The following is a 19,379-nucleotide window of genomic DNA, read 5'->3' as shown; positions in this document are numbered from 1 at the left end:
AACCCCGACGCCTTCCGCTGCCATATAATCGCAAGGAAATGACCTTACCATTTGTTGCTTTGATTAGAAACAAAAGCCTTTCAACATGAGTCAGGAGAGCAGTGAGGGGAAAAAAAAAATCCAGCAACCAAAAATCTCTGCAATTTGTTTGTTGGGTTTTTTTTTTGGCCATGGAAAGCCTCTCTTCACAGCAAAACACTTGATTGATACTTCTTAACAAACTTCAACAGTTGCAAAGAAGATATGATGAAACAATGTTGGCTATTTATTACAAGTTGTTAAAATATAGCATTTTGATTCCAGGGTCCACCAGCTGTGTGTTCACCATAGGAAGCCATTAGCCACATGTGCTTATTAAGCATTTGAAAAGTGGCTAGTGGAAGCTGAGACATGCTTCAAGTGTAAAATTCACAAGATGAACAAAAGAATGTAAATGATCTCATTAATAAAATTTTGTATTGATCACACACGCAGAAAAGAATGATGACATGTTTACTTCATTGATTATACATGCTCTGGGCTGGATAATAATTCACAGATGGACGATGCCATCTAAGGATCCAAACTTCAATTTTGGCTCTTCAGTTTGGATACACTCTGAACAAGGCAGGGAACTTAATGAATACAAACAGAAATAACATTTAATTCAACTGTGCCATTTTGGGCCAGTAGCTTCTCCAATCAGAAGGAAATTCAGAATTCCATGGGACAACCTTAGTAAGATCAGCCAGCATCAGCAATGCTAGCCACATACAGAAAATCTTGGCAGGATGACTGCGGTCTCAAAAAAGGATGTATTCCAACATTTTCATTTAACAAAAGCATTATTATTGAAAATACTCAATGGATAAGGAATAATCAAAATCCATTACACGTCAAGGTGAAGCAGAGGAAAAAAATATATAGAATCTAGGAAAAATAATAAATCCACTTGTTATTTTTAGAATGGTTAAGTAGGAGCCTGTGACATGTTTCTCCCACCTGAGAAAAGAACCTTCTGGAATTTTGTGCAAGTCCATGGTATGAGTTCTAGAGCCAGACAAACCTTGCGTTTTATAGCTGTATGTCCTTGGGAAACTTACTTCACCTCTCTGAGAATTCATTTCCTCAGTGAAATGGAGATAAAAATCTCTATCTCATTAGTACTAGTGTTGGAGGAATTAAATGAAATTGTGTATACAAAGCACAAAGAATTTGCCAGGCAGATAGACACATACAATGTATTTAAATAAACGGTTGAGGTGTCAACTGCCCCCCCCCCCCAAAGCCCCCTATCCCTCAGAAAGGAGAGAGAGCTTTGTCTTCAAGTCCTTTCAAAGATTCTAACTACTTTGAACCACAATGTACTGTCAGGGGAAGACACAAAAGCTAGAAACAGCCTCATTCAATGCCAAGTGTGGATGTTTATAAGGGTTGCATGATGAAATCAACAGAAAAGGTGGCAAAGAATTTAACAGATGGTCTGTAATTATTGTGGGCATGGGACCTCACAATTGGAGGGGTTGAATGTTAGAATAAACAAGTTACTTAAATGTTACTTTAAAAGGCCATACATTAGGTGGTTATGCTGGAACACCACGCAGATACAGCTACAGAATGAAGGGAAAAGGAGGGGGAAAGTCATGCAATAATATTCCCAGGGAAGTATCATACATGGAGACTGAAAAAAGGCTGTAGCTCAAACAACTGAGGCAGAAGCAAAGATGCTGTGCTTGGGTAAGCTAGGAGGGTGATTCAAAGAGGGATTTTGGTTGCAGGGCCAACACAGACACACATGAAGAGGCTGAAAAATGACTTCATAAAGAGGGAGAGTGCAATACAGCATGCCGCCCAAGCTATTGATCTGTATAGGACAAATGATCTTAAATATTAGAAGCAAATATTGATTATTTCATCTACATTCCTAAATTTTTATATATTCAAGCTGGCCTCAAATATTTGTTTTGAATCTTCTTAGCGGGGAGATGGGGAATGACTTTCTAATTTGGGGGAACCTACTATTTCAGTATGTATAGCAGTAAAAACTCAGTAAATGCAGATTTTTCTCATTGGGTTGGACTGTCTCACTGAGAGACCTTGTGTGACATTTCCAACCACATGGTAAGAACTTTTTACCGCTGAAGGAGAAAAATAATTTTGATGAACAGGTTCAGAATCGAGGCCAAAGAATGGCCTAAGACCAGGAGGCCAGGCCAACTCTGAAGGGCCAGAAGCAGGCTGACAGACCAAATGCAGAGTTGGGACAAAGTCGGGCTACGGAGCACACAGGAAGAGGAAGAGTGGAACTAGGAGAAGATCAGGGTGAGCACCTGCTGTTTTTGCCTATCCAAAGCCTGTTTCACTTCTTCTAATCACAGATCTCTGCTTTTCTACGAGGACATTATCCAGATGACTAGGGTGAACTTACCCCACGCCGCCATATCATGGGATGAACGCGTGATTCAGGGATAACCAATAAAAATACTCTAGATTCATATTCCCTAGTTACTGGGATCAGGGGAGAAATATCTGTTTCTGTTTGTCCTGGAGATATAAAGCTTCTGGGATGAGAGTCTGGGGCTGTCAGAGTACTCCAGGCCGGACAGAGGAGTTGGAGAGAGACAGAGTCCAATGACTGTCTGAATCACTATAATTTCTACTTCTACCTAAACACCGGTTTAAATTCTTTAAAAATTGACTTGCAAATAAAAAGGTCCTATCTAATACATCAGTTCACGGGAACCAGGATAACTGGAATCAGATACTCATCGTCAGCCGACCAACACTGTCCAACAAGTTGGGTGACCACCCACAAGGAACTGGGGAGCTTGGTGGGGCTGCAGGTGCAAAGACACAGGGAGGCCGAGGCACCAGCGATTCAGCCTTGGGGAAAGGGGTACTTCCTGCAGCACCAGGGCGTCTGATAGGAGTTCTGTGGTCAGGGCATTAGTTAGGAAGCAGTCCTCGAGAGGCCCAAACAGGAATAGCAGCAAATCTCAGTCTACATCCAACTGGAAACCTCTGCTCTTCAAATGGCTCCTGCCAGGCAGTCAGACACGGGCCAGGGCTTAACCCGGGATCCAGGAACATAGACTCGGGGAGCTTCGTTAAGGAGTCCCCTTGAAAATGAAATTATACCCCCAGAATAGGTCCAAATGAAGTATGGGCATATGAGAAATCATGCCTATAAAATGCAAACGGTGACACACTTGGATGATCACTAACTGGTGAGCTTGGACAAGGGTACTGGTGACTTTGTGGGGGTTTTCACCACCCCTACAAGTGGGACAAGGGAAACACATCCATCACTTTAGGGAAAAATATGTGGAAGTGTAGTCCCGATTTTTAAAGAAAGAGAGTCTTAGAAATCCTTATGCGAAGCTTTGCATTTATCATAAAACTATCATTTTTCATCACAGAACCCTCCATACACCAAACGAATGCCAGACACACCATAAAAATCCCACCACGGGCAATCTACTGCAGTTTTTCCAAAACTGACATCTGAGCACTGCTCTGAACCACTCATCATAAACTAAGAGGAAAAACTTTAAGACCGGCTCATCTCCTGAATTAGTGAGGCCTGCATTAAAGAAAGGACTATTTCTTTCATAACTCCTCATCTTTCGTTAATTCTGCCTCTAGAACTAATTTGGTTCCTTTCAAATATTCATGGAGCACCACATATGTGCAGAAGCCCTGCAAGGGATGTCCAAGATGAAAACAGTGTGGTCCTGACCCTTCAGGGATGTACAGCCCAGGCTCGGTGTTTCTCAAGGTGAGCAGAGTGATCATTTTATTTTTCACCTCACAGTCAGCCCTGCAGTTGAGGACTTAGGCATCCCTTTCACACACACACTGGTTCCCATTTTCAATCTTTTATCAATCTGTCTGCCAGCGTTCCTTGGGCTGCTGATGGTTTTTCTCAGATTTGCATTACTTCCAATAACTATTTTGGGGGTGCCTTATAAAAATGGTTGTAAGACCTGCGAAGTCCCACAGGATCCCATGCTCAGAAGGGCACCGTGCTTGGTTTAATGCTCTGCTGTCTTGTAGTTCTTAATACATTTTTAACAAGGAGCCCCACCTTTTCAGTCTGCTCTGGGTCCTACCAATTATGCAGCTGGGTCCTGGGCTACGTGGTGGGGACACAGTGGTGAAAAGGAGAGATGTGCAGAGCGGGGCAAGAGATAAAAAATAAATCAGTTAATAAATAAGGTAATTCCAGGTGAGGATATGACCTATGAAGAAACGAAAGCAGGAGGACGTGATGAAGAGGAATGGAGAGCTTCTGGATGAGGACTGGGGGTTAAGAAGCAGCCGGCCATGTGGATGGAGATGTAGGGGGCTGAGTTCAGGACCATTTCTGCCTTGTTTGGGGCTATAACACGGGGCACATGGAAATCTCTCAACTAATATTTTGAATGAATAGAACTTCTGTTTAAAAAGGAAGAGCACCAAAAATAGAAAACAAATTCATCATTTATTAGAAACTGGGACAGCGTCGCTGACCGATAAGGAACCTTGGAGGTTTATTTAAGGTCTCCTTCAGGATCACATGTTTCAGCAGTTGGAGGTGGTACACCATGTCCAGGAAAAACAACCCTGATGGAAAAGTCCATTACTCACATTCCCCTCCAGGCAGAAAAAGAGGGAAGTTTCTAGTTCTAGGCGGATTCTCTGGCTTTCTTAATTATAAATAGAAAACCAGAGGTGAAGAGAGCTAGGGAGAAAGGCGGGCATTGCGGGGAGCTCCTCTCTATCTGTTTCACAAGATGAGCGGCCGTGACTTCTGATTTGGTTTTACCATAAGGCACGTGCAGTTTCTGAGGCGCAGAACACTGTAAAGTCTAATCTCAGTCCTGTGTTTGGAAAAATGAACAGAAAAAGACCTTCAAAGCCGAGAAGTCGTCAAAAATGCTCCAGCCTTCACTGAAAAGTGCACATATTCTTTGTTCTATTTTCTAATCTTAAACGTCACGTGCAATAAACTAACAGTCAACAAGCCCACATTTTTTGAGTGCTTGCAGTACCAGGTACGACGCTCCACACTTAACACAGATTCTTCTTTCATCCTGACAACAAACCTATGAAGTAGGTACTAGTTCATCTCCATTTTACAAGTGAGAGACGGAGGCTCAGAAGATCTGGTAACAGAAGTGTCCCCATCTGGGTGTAGAAGAACAGTATTTGAACCCAGGGCTTACAGTCTTAACCACTGCCTTCTCATTTGGCTGCTGCAGACAGGGAGAAATACGTTCAGGGGTTAACATTCAGGCATGCTGTTAGATTTCCTTCCTGTATTTCTGCAGAATCTGGTTGGGTTTTGGTTTTGTTTTTTTGGGTTTTTTTTTCAAGATTTGTTTTGTTATTCCCCTTTTCTCTTCCTTTGTGTTCCTTTGAAATTGAAACAAAACTTTTCATGGTGAAAAATTTCAAGCCCTTACAAAAAGTGGTAGATTGGTGTAATGAAATCCCTTGTATCCATCCCCCCGCCCCGGTTTCAACAGTTATCAACACATGTTTCATTAATTAATTCATTAATTAATCTTGTTTCATTAATATTCTCATCAGTATTCTCTGTCCTTCTGTATGTATTACTTTGGAGTAAATCTAAGACTTCAAATAATTTCATCTGTAAATATTTCAATATAAAAGCTAAGAACCCTTTAAAAACACACAACTCCAGTTACCTAAAACAATACTCATTAATATCATCAGGTGTCCACTTAGTGTTCAAATTTCTAGTTGTCTTATTAATGAGTTTTTTTTCAAGTTTGTTTGAATGAAGATCCAAAAATATCTACATTTTGCAATCTATTGATATTTCCCTTAAATCTCTGCTAATCTGTAAGTTCCCCTTCCAGTCATCTCTCTCCCTCTTTTTCTCTCCTCTCATCACAATTTATTTGTTGAAGAAACTGGGCTGGAACTTCTATCATCTGAGTTTTGCTGACTACATCTCTATGGTGTCTTTGAACATGGCCCTCTGTCCACGGTATTTCCTGTGGGTTGCTTGCGTCTGATGGCTTGATCAGATCCCAGTTAGATCTTTTTTGGCAAGACTGTCTCATTAGTCACCCATCTGTGTTTTCTCATTAGGGCTATCTCTTTTTGTGATATGAGTTCAGTAGCTAGATCATGTAATTGATTGAGGGTCGTAACATGATAACTTTCCAATTCTATCACCCCTACGAGCTAGAATATTTTCTGTTTGCTTTTGTTTTTTGAGGGGGAAGGCATTAGGTTTACGTATTTATTTTTAGAGGAGGTACTGGAAATGGAGCCCAGAACTCTGTGTATGCTAAGTATGCGCTCTACCACTTGAGCCGTAACCTCCCCTCTAGAATATTTCCTCTCATCTATTAATGGGTTACCCAGTGGTACAATTCATATAGGGAAGGCAGAGCAAATGCTTGATTCTTCACCTTTATTTACCAGTTTTCAAAATAATGAGTTGGTATTTTCAATGGATGCCAATGGTTTTAAAATATTTATAAACACATGCATTTAAGTACATGTGTTTCAATCTATTAAAGTTATTGTCCTTACTGATGTTCACGTTGTCCCATGTTGGCCCATGGGAGCTTCTTCAAGTCAAGTCCTTTTGACATGACTCTCCTAATCTTTGATATCTTTCTTGTTACCTGGGATGAAAAGATGCTCACCTTGTACATTTACTTCCCAAGACTCGTGCAGCATCTGCTAGTGCTTTTTGTTTCATTTTAAAAATAGCAGGGGGGAGGGTATAGCTCAGTGGTAGAATGCATGCTTAGCATGCACGAGGTCCTGGGTTCAATCCTCAGTATTTCCATTAAAACAAGTAAGTAAATAAATAAACCTAATTACCTCCCCCACAACAACAACAAGAACAACAATAAATAAATAAAATTTAAAAATATTTTTTAAAAATAAAAAACAAAAAATTAAAAATAGTTACACGTAGTAAAATATACACATTTTAAGTATTACAATTTGAACACTTTTGACAAATATATACACCTATATTATCCACAACCCTACAATGATATTGAATATTTCCAGAATATTCTGCCAATTGCCTCTGCCAATCTTTCTCCATCCCCCATAAGCAACCACTGTCCAGATTTCTATTACCATAGATTAGTTTTTCCTGCTCTAGAACTTCATATGAATTGAATTATAGAGTATTTATTCCTTTGATGTCTGGCTTCCTTCACTGAGCAAAATGTTTTTGAAATTCATTCACGGTGTTGGATGTATTTGCAGTTAATTCATTTTTTATTGATGAATAGGTATTCCACTATATGAATATACTAGTTTATTTATCTATTCTCCTGTTCATGGAAACCTGAGCTATTTCCAGTTTGGGGGTATTATAAAGAAATATGCTATGATCTTTCATGTATAAGGTTCGTTTGTGTGTGTGCATTTGTGTGTTTGTGTGTGTATGTATCTATGTACACATGTTTTCATTTTTCTTGAATAAATACATAGAAGTGGAGCTAATAGTTCGTAGGGTGGATGCATGTTTAATTTTTTTAAAGAAACTCCCAGTTTACCAAAAGGCTATACCATTTTACACTTCCATCAGTAATGTATGCCAGGTCTTTGCCAACACTTGGTATTATAGAGCTTTTTAATTTAGCCACTCTAGTTGACTGTGTAGTGGGAGAAACACCTGTGCTGAAGTGACTTTTTTTTTTTTTGAAATCAGGTATTTTTGGATGACAATTGCAAATTAATAATAGCAAACACTTACATAGTACTCAATATACACCAGATGCTGTTCCCATACTTTATAAAGATATACCCAGTAATACCTTTGAGGTAGGGACTATTATTATCTTTATTTTACAGATGATGAGAAAACGGAAACACAGAGAGGTTAAGTAACTTACATGAAGCCACACAGCTAGGAAGTAGCAGATACAGGATATGAACTTAGACATTTGGCTCCAGGCTTCAGGCTTCTGACTCAGATGCTCTTCTGCCTCTTGTAGTTGTTACTTAGAATCCCTTTCTTTCCTCTAATGTTTCACTGAGATGCTGGCAAATACTTCTGGTCAAGACTACTAACATACTAATAGAGAAATTCTACTTTAACATAAAGCACTTTTTAAAAGAGTTTCCTTCTACTTCTATCCATCTCATTCTGAACTTAAACATTTTCCTTTTACCAGCACATTTCCAGTTCTTATTCCATTCTTTCTTCAAAAGTTTCTTATTTTGAGCACCTTTTTGGTTGGACAACTCTTTTATAATTCATGATCCTCAAGTTCTGAGCAGATCTTCCATGAGAATGCTTTTTGCAGTAAGTAACAAACAAATAAAAGCAAAAATAACTTTAGTAATATGAATCCATTATCTGAGTATCTTTAAAGGAAGGATAGTTTCAAAGTTGGTGAGGTCTGCAGACCGCACTGCCATCAAAGCCCCAGGTTCCTTCTATTTTTTCCACTCAGCATGTTCTCTTGAAGCTAACATTCCCTCATGGCTGCAATACAGTTGCCACTCTTACAGGCATCACATCCTTACTCCAAAAGAAGGGCCATTTCCTTCTTAAGTGTCTTTTTTTTTCTTTTTTTTTTTTTAGAGTAAAGAGAGCTTTTCAAGAAATGTATCAGCAAATTGCACCCCATTGGCCAGTCCTGCGTCATATGTTTACCCAAAACCAATCACTGACAAGACGGATAGGGCCATCGTGATTAGTGTTGATCACAGCTTCACAACTAATGTGTGGATGTAACAGGCAATGGGTACCCTGAGCTATTGGTCCTCTCAGCCCTCAAGGCGACCTGAGATCCTGCAAATGGTCACCTCATGTTCTGAGCAGCCTCATAAACATTTACCCTGGGTACCATCTTGTATGTACTCTATGACATGAAAAAAAATTGGGAAGCACTGACTTACGGACCAACCAGGATACTCCCATTTAACACAAGAGGTAATATTGATCCTAGAACCAAACAAGGCCTCCCAGGATGGAAGAAGCAAAAAAAAAAAACAAAAAAACAAACAAACAAAAAAACCAACAAGGGTTCCTGGAAGGAGGCTTAGAAAGTGAACAGGAAACAAGAGAACCCATAAGGGAGCAAACACAGCCAATACCATATTACACAACTGTCTTGTCTGTGTTCCACCCTCGCTGCTGCCTTGATGGTCCTGACTTCAAAACGTTCCCTCCTCTAGCTCAAAACTCAGAGTGCAGGAGCACACAGGTATCAAGGCCAGGTTGAGGCCTCGGGCCTAGCCCCTCGGTGAATGGGGGCAGACGGGGAGATCGGGACCCCTTGGTGGCCATGGTAGGAAGGCTGCACAGGCACCTGCCTTTTAACCATCTGCTTGCTGGGCACCTCTGGAAGGGAGTCGGGGTGCTAACAGAATGCCGACGGGGAGTGCTGGACAGTTAAAACACGACAAAAGCCCTCTTTGTTTGTTTTTTAATTGAAGGGTAGTCCATTTAAAATGTTAGTTTCAGGTGTACAGCAAAGTGATTCAGTTATACGTATACATGCACATATGTTTTTTTTTTCAGATTCGACAAAAGCCCTCTTTGAAGGGCTTCCTGTAATAATTCCAATTTACCTCTGAGTTAGACTGGCCCTGGTGAGAGCCTGCACAGGAACACATCTGCAGGGCAATCCATCCTCCCCCGCAGGGTGCAATTGCTCGAATAGCCATGATGTGAACGAGACCAGCAGTTTCAATCACCACCCAGGTAATCAGTTCTGGTGCTTCCCGAAATGAGACAAATGACAGTTTCATGGTCGCTTGTGGCTGCGAAATCTCATTGACACAATTCAAGCCTGGCTAAATTAGATTTAAGTTAATAAATATGGATTTTGAGGGCCAAATAAGCTTGAAGGCCTCGGGCATTCAAAAGAGAAAAGGTGTAAAAAGAGAAAATAAACAGCACATCCTCCTTCTGTTCTCCTCCTCTAAGCTGTATCCCTTGTTTACAAAGTAAATAAGTAAATAAATAAAGCCTTGGTGATCCCTTTCAAGTTCATCTAAACGAAGTTGAGAACATTGCAGACAGGATAAAACAAAATTGTTAAAATCCACTAAATAGTATATGAGGAAACCATAGTACAAAACCAAACAGTATAATGAACGTAAAAAGAAATTAACTATTTTGCAGCTATTTCTAAACCTTATGACTTTCGTGCATGGCAGAGAGACTGTATGAAAATCTGTCTTTACGAGACTTGGATTTTAACCAGCAATGCTCTGCATAAACTTACTTTAACTGTGCAAGGAAATTCCAGATCACTTTGAGATGACAAACATATTCTAAGAGACAAAAATCTGCTCCCCAGCCTGGCTCTGAAACATGCAAACTAATTTATACTGTGATGAAAGGCAGAGTATGTTTCCCCTGATGTTCTCAAGCAAGTACATTTCCAGTGTTCAAGAAGGCATCAAGGCCCTCAAGAAAGTTATGAAAAGTGGACAGCTCCCCTCGTTAAGGAGATAAAATGAAAACAGACATACAATATCAATTTTTCGCTAGTAGAATGGTATAAATAAAAAGTTGTTGGCTATGGTGTGGAAAAGGAGTCTTGCTCACTCAGTGGGCATCATAAATTGGTACAACCTCTTTGGACATTCAAATTCCTTGCAAACAAGGTAGGTATCTTATAGAAATTCTCCCACAAATGTTTTACATAGAAGGATGGACACTGTAGCATTGTCTCAGTAAAAACTGGAGACAACCTCAATGTCCCCTAAGAGGGGACTGGTAGAATTAATTGAGGTACATTCATACCCCTGAATACATAACAGTTATAAAAAACAGATCGGTATCTAAAATATGTTAGTAAATAAATACATTTCAAACTAAGATGTACAGAATGATCTCACCTCGATAAAATGTTATATTAATGTAATATGCATGCCATGATATGTTTAGATACTATATGGTGAATATATACGTTTGATAAAATGCTTTCACATTGAAGCCATGCATTTTTGTAACAATCAAATTTATGGACTTCGGTTATTTTAATGATAAAAAAGCTCCACGGTTCTCCAAGGAGCACAGATATTGCTTTTTATTCAATAGCAATCACATCAATAATAACTAATGATCATTATTAAGTAGACACACAAGACAAACACTTGGAGAGACACTGCTGCATGCTGGGTGTTGGGACACAGGTTAAACTGGACAGATCCTTGTTCTCCAGAAATACTCTGCACAACAGCCTGGATCAAATGTTTTGAACAGGAAGTTTTACAAAGTTGTAAAAATTTACACACACCCTTGCCATAAACAATTTAAATTCTGAATTATTAAAGTGAAAGTAGAAACCTTTCCCTTTGCCCACTTACATCTCCTAGGGGTAAAATCTATTAATGGTTTAGTGTGTATATTTCCAAGCCTGTTCTCCCAGGTACAGGGACATATATAAACATTTCTTGCATTTGTCTATGTATTTTTGTCTCTACAGACACATACACACATATCCTGGATATTGTTCTGTCCTTTTTGTTTATTTTTACCCCAAAATAGACCACTGACAATTTTGGGGGGCTGTCACATATAGGTCTACTTCATTCCTCCTCCTGATTTCATAGAATTCCATGGTTCAGAGGTCCTACCATTCAATTAATCACTCTCTTATTCATGTCTCAACTGGTTTGCTATTTCACATAGTGGTGCCACAAAAATCCTTACACATATACCATTATGCCCTGACGATGACTTCCTGAAATGGAAATGTTTGATCAAAGAGGGCATAGATCTTACATTTTGATTAGATACAACTAAATTGTCCTATGAAAAGGTTGTAACAATTTACTAGATCAATTATAATTTAATTCTTTTGCTTCAAAGTATCATCTCTTATCCTTATTTTAGGTAAATTCATCTAGATGAGGGAAGAAGAGAGCACTCCATTTCTAAGAGTTTTCCTTTTCTTTCTTTCTTTTTTTTTTTTTTTTGCCTATTTTATTAACCAGGATCTTTTTCTTATATAATTGATTGAGCTCCTGTCATGTCCCAGACGCCAGTCTAAGCATGACAGGCCATTCTCTCACTTAAGCCTGGCAACAATATGATGAGATAGCATATTCCCATTTTATAGATGAGAAAACTGAGGCTCAAGGGGATTAAGCATCATGCTCTGGGTCATACAACCAGTAAGGGATGAGGCTCCAGATTAGAGCTCACATCCATCTGACTCCAACACCCGTGGCTGCCAAAGGATATATGCAAATTACTCAAAGGAAATAGACAACTTAAACAGACTGATGTCATTAATATCTGTAAATCATGACTGAAGCTTCTGGGGCCGAGAAAGGCAGTTATTTCCCAGGTTGCTTCCTCCACCTTTTCCCTCACAGGTCCCTCAAGCCCTTAACCATCCACCTTACCCTTCTTATTGGATGGGATTGAAGGGGAAGGGAAGGGGGCAAGCACCGCATTTTGAGTAACTTGCTCGACTGCTCTCTATTCAATGCCTAGTCGCCTCCAAGGTGGCAGCCCAGGGCGTGCCCGTGGCCCCATTTCACAGTGAGCCGAGCCAAACCAGGAGGCGACACAGGAGCTTCGGCACACAACCAGTTCTCTGGTTTTCCACTTTCTTCTTCTTTAAACCAAGGGAAACGGATGAAGTTGTTCACCAAACGGTCATTTGCTGAACTTCATCATAATTGATAGCAACTTTCTAAAGAATACAATCTGTTATGGAACCTAACCATAGTACTGGTACCGGCTAGTTACTTCAGGTCGTAATATATCTTTAGAAGTGATGTTGAAGATTGGGGGGAAAAAAGTGATGTTTGGTAAATATGTTGGCTCACAGGTTTTATTTTATGAAAAAAACTTCAGATATAGTGATATAGATGTAGATACACACATATATACACACAAATGTACATGTATTCATGTATTTTCATACAAACATGTATGTGTACACACATATATACATATATGTAATTTATTTATGTTTAAATGTGACCTATTTAGGTCAGAGAAAATACACCAAAAAAAAAAAAAAAAAAAGAGAGAGAGACAAGAGAAATGGATAGAAAGAATATAATAAAGTTTGATTTACTTAAAACACACCATGTGCAGCATAAAGGTGTGGCAAACTTTTGCTATATTTTAACCTAATGGAGTGTATGAGCCTGAAAGAAAAATAAACTGATGCAACTCGGTAGTGAATAAAAGGCCCTGTTCAGACTCTGGCACTAACATCTCAAAAAAAATTATTTTTGAAACTCAGAGTTGGCTTCTGAAGTTTATTAAAGGAAAAACACATTCACTTAAAAAAAAAAATCTCATTTCCAAAAAGAATTTGAGAGCAAAAATCTTATGAGCTCGGCTGGAACTGTACCTGGCATCAACACCTAGAAAGATTAATATATAAAATCCTCAAGGAAGGAAAAACCCCACAAATTTAAATACAAGTTGAGAGTTAAGATTCTTTATATATTGAACCAAATTGCTTCAAATTTAAACATTAATTTCATTTAAAAATTGGTATTGGACTCCTCAGTAAATGTACTTTGCTTTTAGGAAATATTTGGGAAATGCCTCGTGTTCCTTTTGTTCTAGAAGATTATGATTCTGTCATTATTTGAGGTTGATAATTAGATACAATAACCAGCTCTTGTAACTCAAAGGGTCAAACTGTCTTTGTATTGTCTGTGCTGCAGAATTTTTAAAAAGCTTGGACACAGCCAAAGACTTAGGGAAAGCAAGCTTTTAATTAAACACTAATGAAGACCAGAAAGAATTTTTTTTTTCCCCCAAGAATCTGGGCAAACCCAGAGGGTCCTTCCATCCTTAACTCCAGGGGATGAGAATGACCTGGGACAGGGTCAGAATGATAAGTGACGTCCACAGAATCCCAGAAGAGAGAGCCAAAGGTCTGACACATCTGTTAGCACTGGTCAGGCAAAAGAGGGCAACTTCCAGAGCTTAACCACAGGGCTGGGCACAGGAAACAGTGATCACTTGACAGTCAGAGCTGACAAGAACTGCAGAAACTGCCAACTGCCCCACCCTGGGCTGGGCAGGGTGGGGACCTGCAGCTGGCAGTGCCCAGAAGCTGGGGGCCCTGAGTGAGCCCGTTTCCATGGGGGCTGGAGGGAAAAGCTTGCTATTTGCTCTCTGAAATGCTGCTTCCTTAATGAAATGGCAGGCAGAGAACACAAACGAGTGTATTCTCAATCAACATACACTGGCTTGAGGCTGTTTTCCATAATGAAAAAGAATAAACACACACATACAAATACATTTCCACATGCATGGCTTCTTTCCTGGGTATTTTCAAAACTTCACAGACTGCAAACATTCTCTTTGGACAGAGTTCCCTTCATGCTGCTGCCTCCTCCTCCGAATTCTTAGTGTCTTCCTCCGCCACATGCGGCCACCACTCCAGCCGAGGTCCCCATCGCCTCTGGGCTGGACATCAGAAATCGCCTCCTAACTGCTCTTACCCCTCTGCAGCCACTCCCCCAACAGTGGCTACAGTGAGCTTCTTAAAAGGTAAAGCAGATCCCTTTGTTCATTTAGTCAAGAAATATTTCTGAAGGACTATTAGTTTCCAGGCACTGAGGATACCACAGTGGAAAAAAAGCTAAAGTTTCTGCACGTCTTCAGCTAACATTCTGGTCGGAGAGACACAATGAGCACATAAACAAATTCCTAACATCAGGTGGTGATAGGATTGCAGAGAAAAATTAAGCAGGATAAGAGACCGGTCAAAGATGGTCTTGCTGGTTGGGTGCTTCTACAGAACGACCTGCAGGAAGTGTTGGGGGTGGGGCAGGCGGAAGCACGCCACGTTGACTTCTGGATGACAAAATGTGCCAGGCAGAGAAAATGCCAAGGGCAAAGGCTCCAAGGTTGGAAAGTGCTCGCTGGGGTCAAAGTGACAGCACGGAGGCCAGTGCTGCTGGAGAAGACTTAGCAAGCAGAATACTGTCAGGGAATTCAGAGCAGGGGTTGAGGGAGATCACAGATGCAGAGAACAGAGCGGTGGTTGCCAGAGGTGGGGGGTGGGGGGTGGGAGAAATGGGTGAAGGGGGCAAAAGGCACAAACTTCCGGTTATAAAATAAGTAAGTCACGGATGTAATGGATGTCATGTACCACATGGCAACGACAGTTAATAATACTGTATTGTATATGTGAAAGCTGCCAAGAGAGTACATTTTAAAAGTTCCCATCACAAGAACAGAAATTTGTGACTATGTTAACTAGACATGTCTTGGCGCTCATTTCACAATATATACAAATACCGAAGCATTACGCTGTGCATTTGAAGCATATATATCAACTATACCTCAGCAAACAAACCAATGCAGTGAATATACTACTAGTATTAATAAAAAGACCAGAGGTTGGGTGTGTTTGCTGGAGGCAGGTGGTGGAGGAACCCAGAGATTGTGGTGTGCCAATCATACAGGGCCTTGCAGGCATGATGAGACCGGTTTTTTCTCGGAATTGGGAGGTCATTAGAGGGTTCTGAATAGGAGAATGACATGAACTGATTCTTAACAGAACCACTCTGGAGGCTGGGCTGCGAATCGACTGTAGAGGGAAAATGACATTAGTTATTTAGCCTCAAAGAGTTCATTAATACCTGCTATGGCTACAGGGTTTGGCAGAGGCAGAGATTAGAGACTGGGCAAGCCCTAGGAAGACACTTCACCCCACGAAGGCAAATGTAGAAAAAGAAGAGGTTCCTTTTTGAATGGTTTGCCAACTGAGACCATTCCATGTAACGGCTGAGGGGATGGGATTTGGACTTAGACAGAGCCCAGCTGCCAATCCTGGTTCTTGGATAAGTTACTGAACAGTGCTAAACAATTTCCACATCTGCCAAATGGGCTGAATAACACCTATTTCATGTCATTGTTAGGAGAATTAAATGAAATGGCAAATATGAAATGCTTAGCATATGTCTGACACCTCGGAAATGTTCACTAAGTAGAAATGACCAGAGCTAACACTTCACTGCTGACCATGAGCCAGGCACCCCAGTGAGAGCTTAGTTACAAGATCTTGTGTGGTCCCCTCAACAACCTTGGGAGGTAGGCACTGTTATCATCCCCATCTCACATGTCAGAAAAGGAGGCATGGAGAAGTCAGGTAACTTGCCCATGTCACACAGCTATTAAATGTGGGCATCTGGGCTTCAACCCTGGTCACAGTTTGCACTCATCATGACCAGCATGACACCTGTAGGCTTGGGATCAACTTTCTGAGGGTATCCATGTTTTTACATTTGAAAAGCTACCTTTTCCCAATCCAAGTTATTCTTAAATTTATACCAGACTTAAAATGTAGATCTTATTTTATCTTTTGTATTAGTAAAGAAACAAGCTTAGAGGAATTACGTAGGTCACACAGCTGGTAAGTAAGGAAGTCTTGGTTTTAACCCAGGTCCAGCTGACTAAAACCCGTTCTATTTCCCTATTTTGTCAAGGCCCTTTTCTCTCTTAACTAATAAGCATCTAATCATAGTTTAATGAGAGCAACTAATTCCTGTAAAAATATTTGCTGGCTACATTACCCAAGGGTAGCATGATGCTTGCAATAACTGGGATTCCTCAGCAGTTGCAAATCTAAGTATCATATCAGGAGAGCTTACACAGATGAGAAAGGTAGCAGTCAGCAGGGTCCCCTAGCCTTCACGTGTGAGAATCTAGGGCTCCCAGTCATATGGAGTGGGATTCAGGGTTGAGAGGGAGAAGGTTTAATGACTTTCTGTTGAAGAAACAGAAATAAAACAACTAAATAGCTGGGAGACAGGGAACCATATTCAATATCTTGTCATAACCTTTAATGAAAAAGAACATGGAAACAAATTTATGTGTGGCAGGAGGCATTGTGCTCTACACCAGAAGTAGACACATTGTAACTGAGTGTATTTCAATAAAAGTAAACAAAATAAAAATAAATAGCTGTGAGAATCTTTGCTTTCCTAGAATAAATGAAGACAACAGCAGCATTAAGATGCGGGAGTCTTCTGATAAAATGCTGTGCCATGAAACCACATGGGCACAACATCTCTGTGCAGCAGTCAGTGGGCCCTTTCCTGCTTGCTACATTAGATTATAGTTCTTAATCTGGAAGGGAGAGGAGGAAGGAGGAGCCAAGGCTTCTGCAGATTTTAGAAGCTTCAATGATTATTTATACATATAAGATCAAGAACACCGCATATATGATGATAAATATTTGTCAGGGATTAATCTACCCATTCAGCTATCAGTCCATCCATCCATGCATATATCTAACACGTTTTCAGTGTTTTAAATATCAACACATTTGATTTTTATAACAATTCTAGGAGCATAACTCAATTACTTTAATTATCCATATTTTACAGCAAAAAAAAAAAGTTAATGAGAAAAATCTCAGAGAATTTACAGAGCAAACAAAAGAAGAGTTAGGATTTGAATTCGGGAAGTTTATAGACTTCATTTTTAAGCACTAAGCTATGTTTTCGCCCAATGCTTGTTGAGCAAAAAAGTGAATAAATGAGATTTTATCTTCATCTGTTGTTTACCTTTTACTAAATAAAACAGCAAGTCGGTGGCAGGAGGCTAAGTGTCGGAGTCAGCTAGGGCTCTGTTCAAATTCTAGCACCATGACTTATTAGCTAACAAGTATATAAAACCAATAAAGTGGCATTAGTGATACCATTAGGAAGATTTGTTATACGGACAGAGAAAAGAGAGAAGGCATAACACCTAAAAAAGCTACAAACCTAGCAACCCTCCTTTCTGCTATTTACCCTAGAGAAGCTCTTGCTCACAAGCACAAAGAAGCAAATCTGAAAACTTTAGTGTAATATTTGGGACACCGGAAGTTTATAAACAACCTAATGTCTATCAACAAGAGATTGGTGTTATTTCATGCAATGGAGATAGTGGATTAAAACGAATTTAGAGACAAATTCCAAAAACCTGTTGAGAGAAAAATAAGGTAGCAGAATGACGACACATCCTTATATAAATGTTACCAACTTAAAATAATATATATTGTTTATAGATATATAAACATACGTGGCAAAATTATAAAAACATGCCCGGGAATGAAAAACACGAATTTCAGAACGGAATTATTTTTAGGGTGAGAGGGGAGGTATAAAGCTGGTTTCAACTGATCAGACAAAATTTTATTATATTACAAAAAAAGGATCTGGAGCAAACAGGGCAAAATGTTAAGATGCCTTAAAACTGAGTGGGTGGGTGCTTATATTGCCTTTTTTTTTTTTTTGCTTATATTGTCTTTTATCTTTTTGTATAAGGAAGTCATCCCCAAAAGTTTTTTTTTAGAAGATAATTCATATATAGTGCCAAGCACAGGGCTGAGCACACAGCAGCTGCTCAATGATGAACAGCTATTAATTCAAGACAGTAAGACTATATAAAACCACTAGTTAAGGACAAAATAGTTATTTAAGCAACAAGCTTTGTCCAAACACAAAATGCAAGAAACTAGCAACGATTAGGACCTTAGAGGAAAATGGTACCATTTAATGTGCCATATTTACCAGCCTCTTCTGTGGCAAAAGTTTATTTCCAGGATGCTAGAGCTGATACGTTTTATATAAGTACATACACACATATGTAATTACTTAGGGATGTTAATTTTTTCATAAGAGATTATTTTTTGCCTCCCGTCTATGAAGTAAGTCATATGGTCTCCTTTATAAAACTACAGATCTTATTCCCCATTTGAGTCAGTCACACTTTTCCACAACAACCAAACTGGACATCACAAATATAATGTTCAGAATAAACCCAAGCAGGGGATGAACAGGAAGTTATTTTATGCTGTAGCTCCACCAAGAAGAGGTGGAAAGGGAAAAAGAAACACCAACTTGAAAAGGCAGGAGAGTCTGTTCCTAACTTGGTGTTTTTCAAGCTGTGCAACTAAGGTTCAAAAGTGCTTTTTAAAGATCCTGAGACTGATCTTGCTGATCGAAAATAATACAGCCTTTTAGAAATTTATTTATGCCAAGTGACAGGTTAAAACATTTGGTTTTCCTTCTCAGTTTTTGGGTATCTTAGCATCTCAGTTTCCTGCCATAAAATTCTAGTCCTTGGTTACCAGGAAATATACAAAATGGATTTCTACAGTGATATGTGGACTCCTATTTCATGTATCAACCAAGTTTTTGCTTCTTTCTGTATGTGTTGCTACTATTAATTGACTCCAGGGTTGCCCAATTCCTTCAATAGAGTAGAGGATCCAGTTGGGAGACCACCCTGATGGGCAAGCCATGTTTTAAAGTTGCCTTCCACATCCTTCACTTCAGTGCAGTCCTTACTCTGCTTCCTTCCTGCTGGCCCTGCTGCAGTTCAGGCTTTGATCCTAGCACCTGCGGGGCAGGCATTTGTTGAAGATGCTGTGTGATGCGCTGTCTAGGCTTATTCCATCAGCTGCTGGGAG

At 39.8% G+C, this 19,379-nt stretch overlaps 1 protein-coding gene and 1 long non-coding RNA gene across 4 annotated transcripts in view; both read right to left on the bottom strand.

Annotated features, from left to right (window-relative positions):
- Positions 1-19,379, bottom strand: part of FRMD4B (FERM domain containing 4B) — a 285,243-nt gene that overhangs the window by 141,274 nt on the left and 124,590 nt on the right. The gene's annotated exons all lie outside the window — the stretch shown is intronic.
- LOC116657082 lies at positions 6-17,841 on the bottom strand. Its single transcript, XR_004312016.1, has 3 exons — positions 17,697-17,841; positions 11,296-11,300; positions 6-17 (listed from the first exon to the last, which is right to left on the bottom strand). It is a non-coding gene; the product is annotated as an uncharacterized LOC116657082 (long non-coding RNA).

Source organism: Camelus ferus, chromosome 17 (assembly GCF_009834535.1).
Source record: "Camelus ferus isolate YT-003-E chromosome 17, BCGSAC_Cfer_1.0, whole genome shotgun sequence".
Lineage (NCBI taxonomy): Eukaryota > Metazoa > Chordata > Mammalia > Artiodactyla > Camelidae > Camelus > Camelus ferus.
The sequence above is the reverse complement of the archived record's forward strand: the minus strand, read 5'-3'. Positions and strand labels throughout refer to the sequence as shown.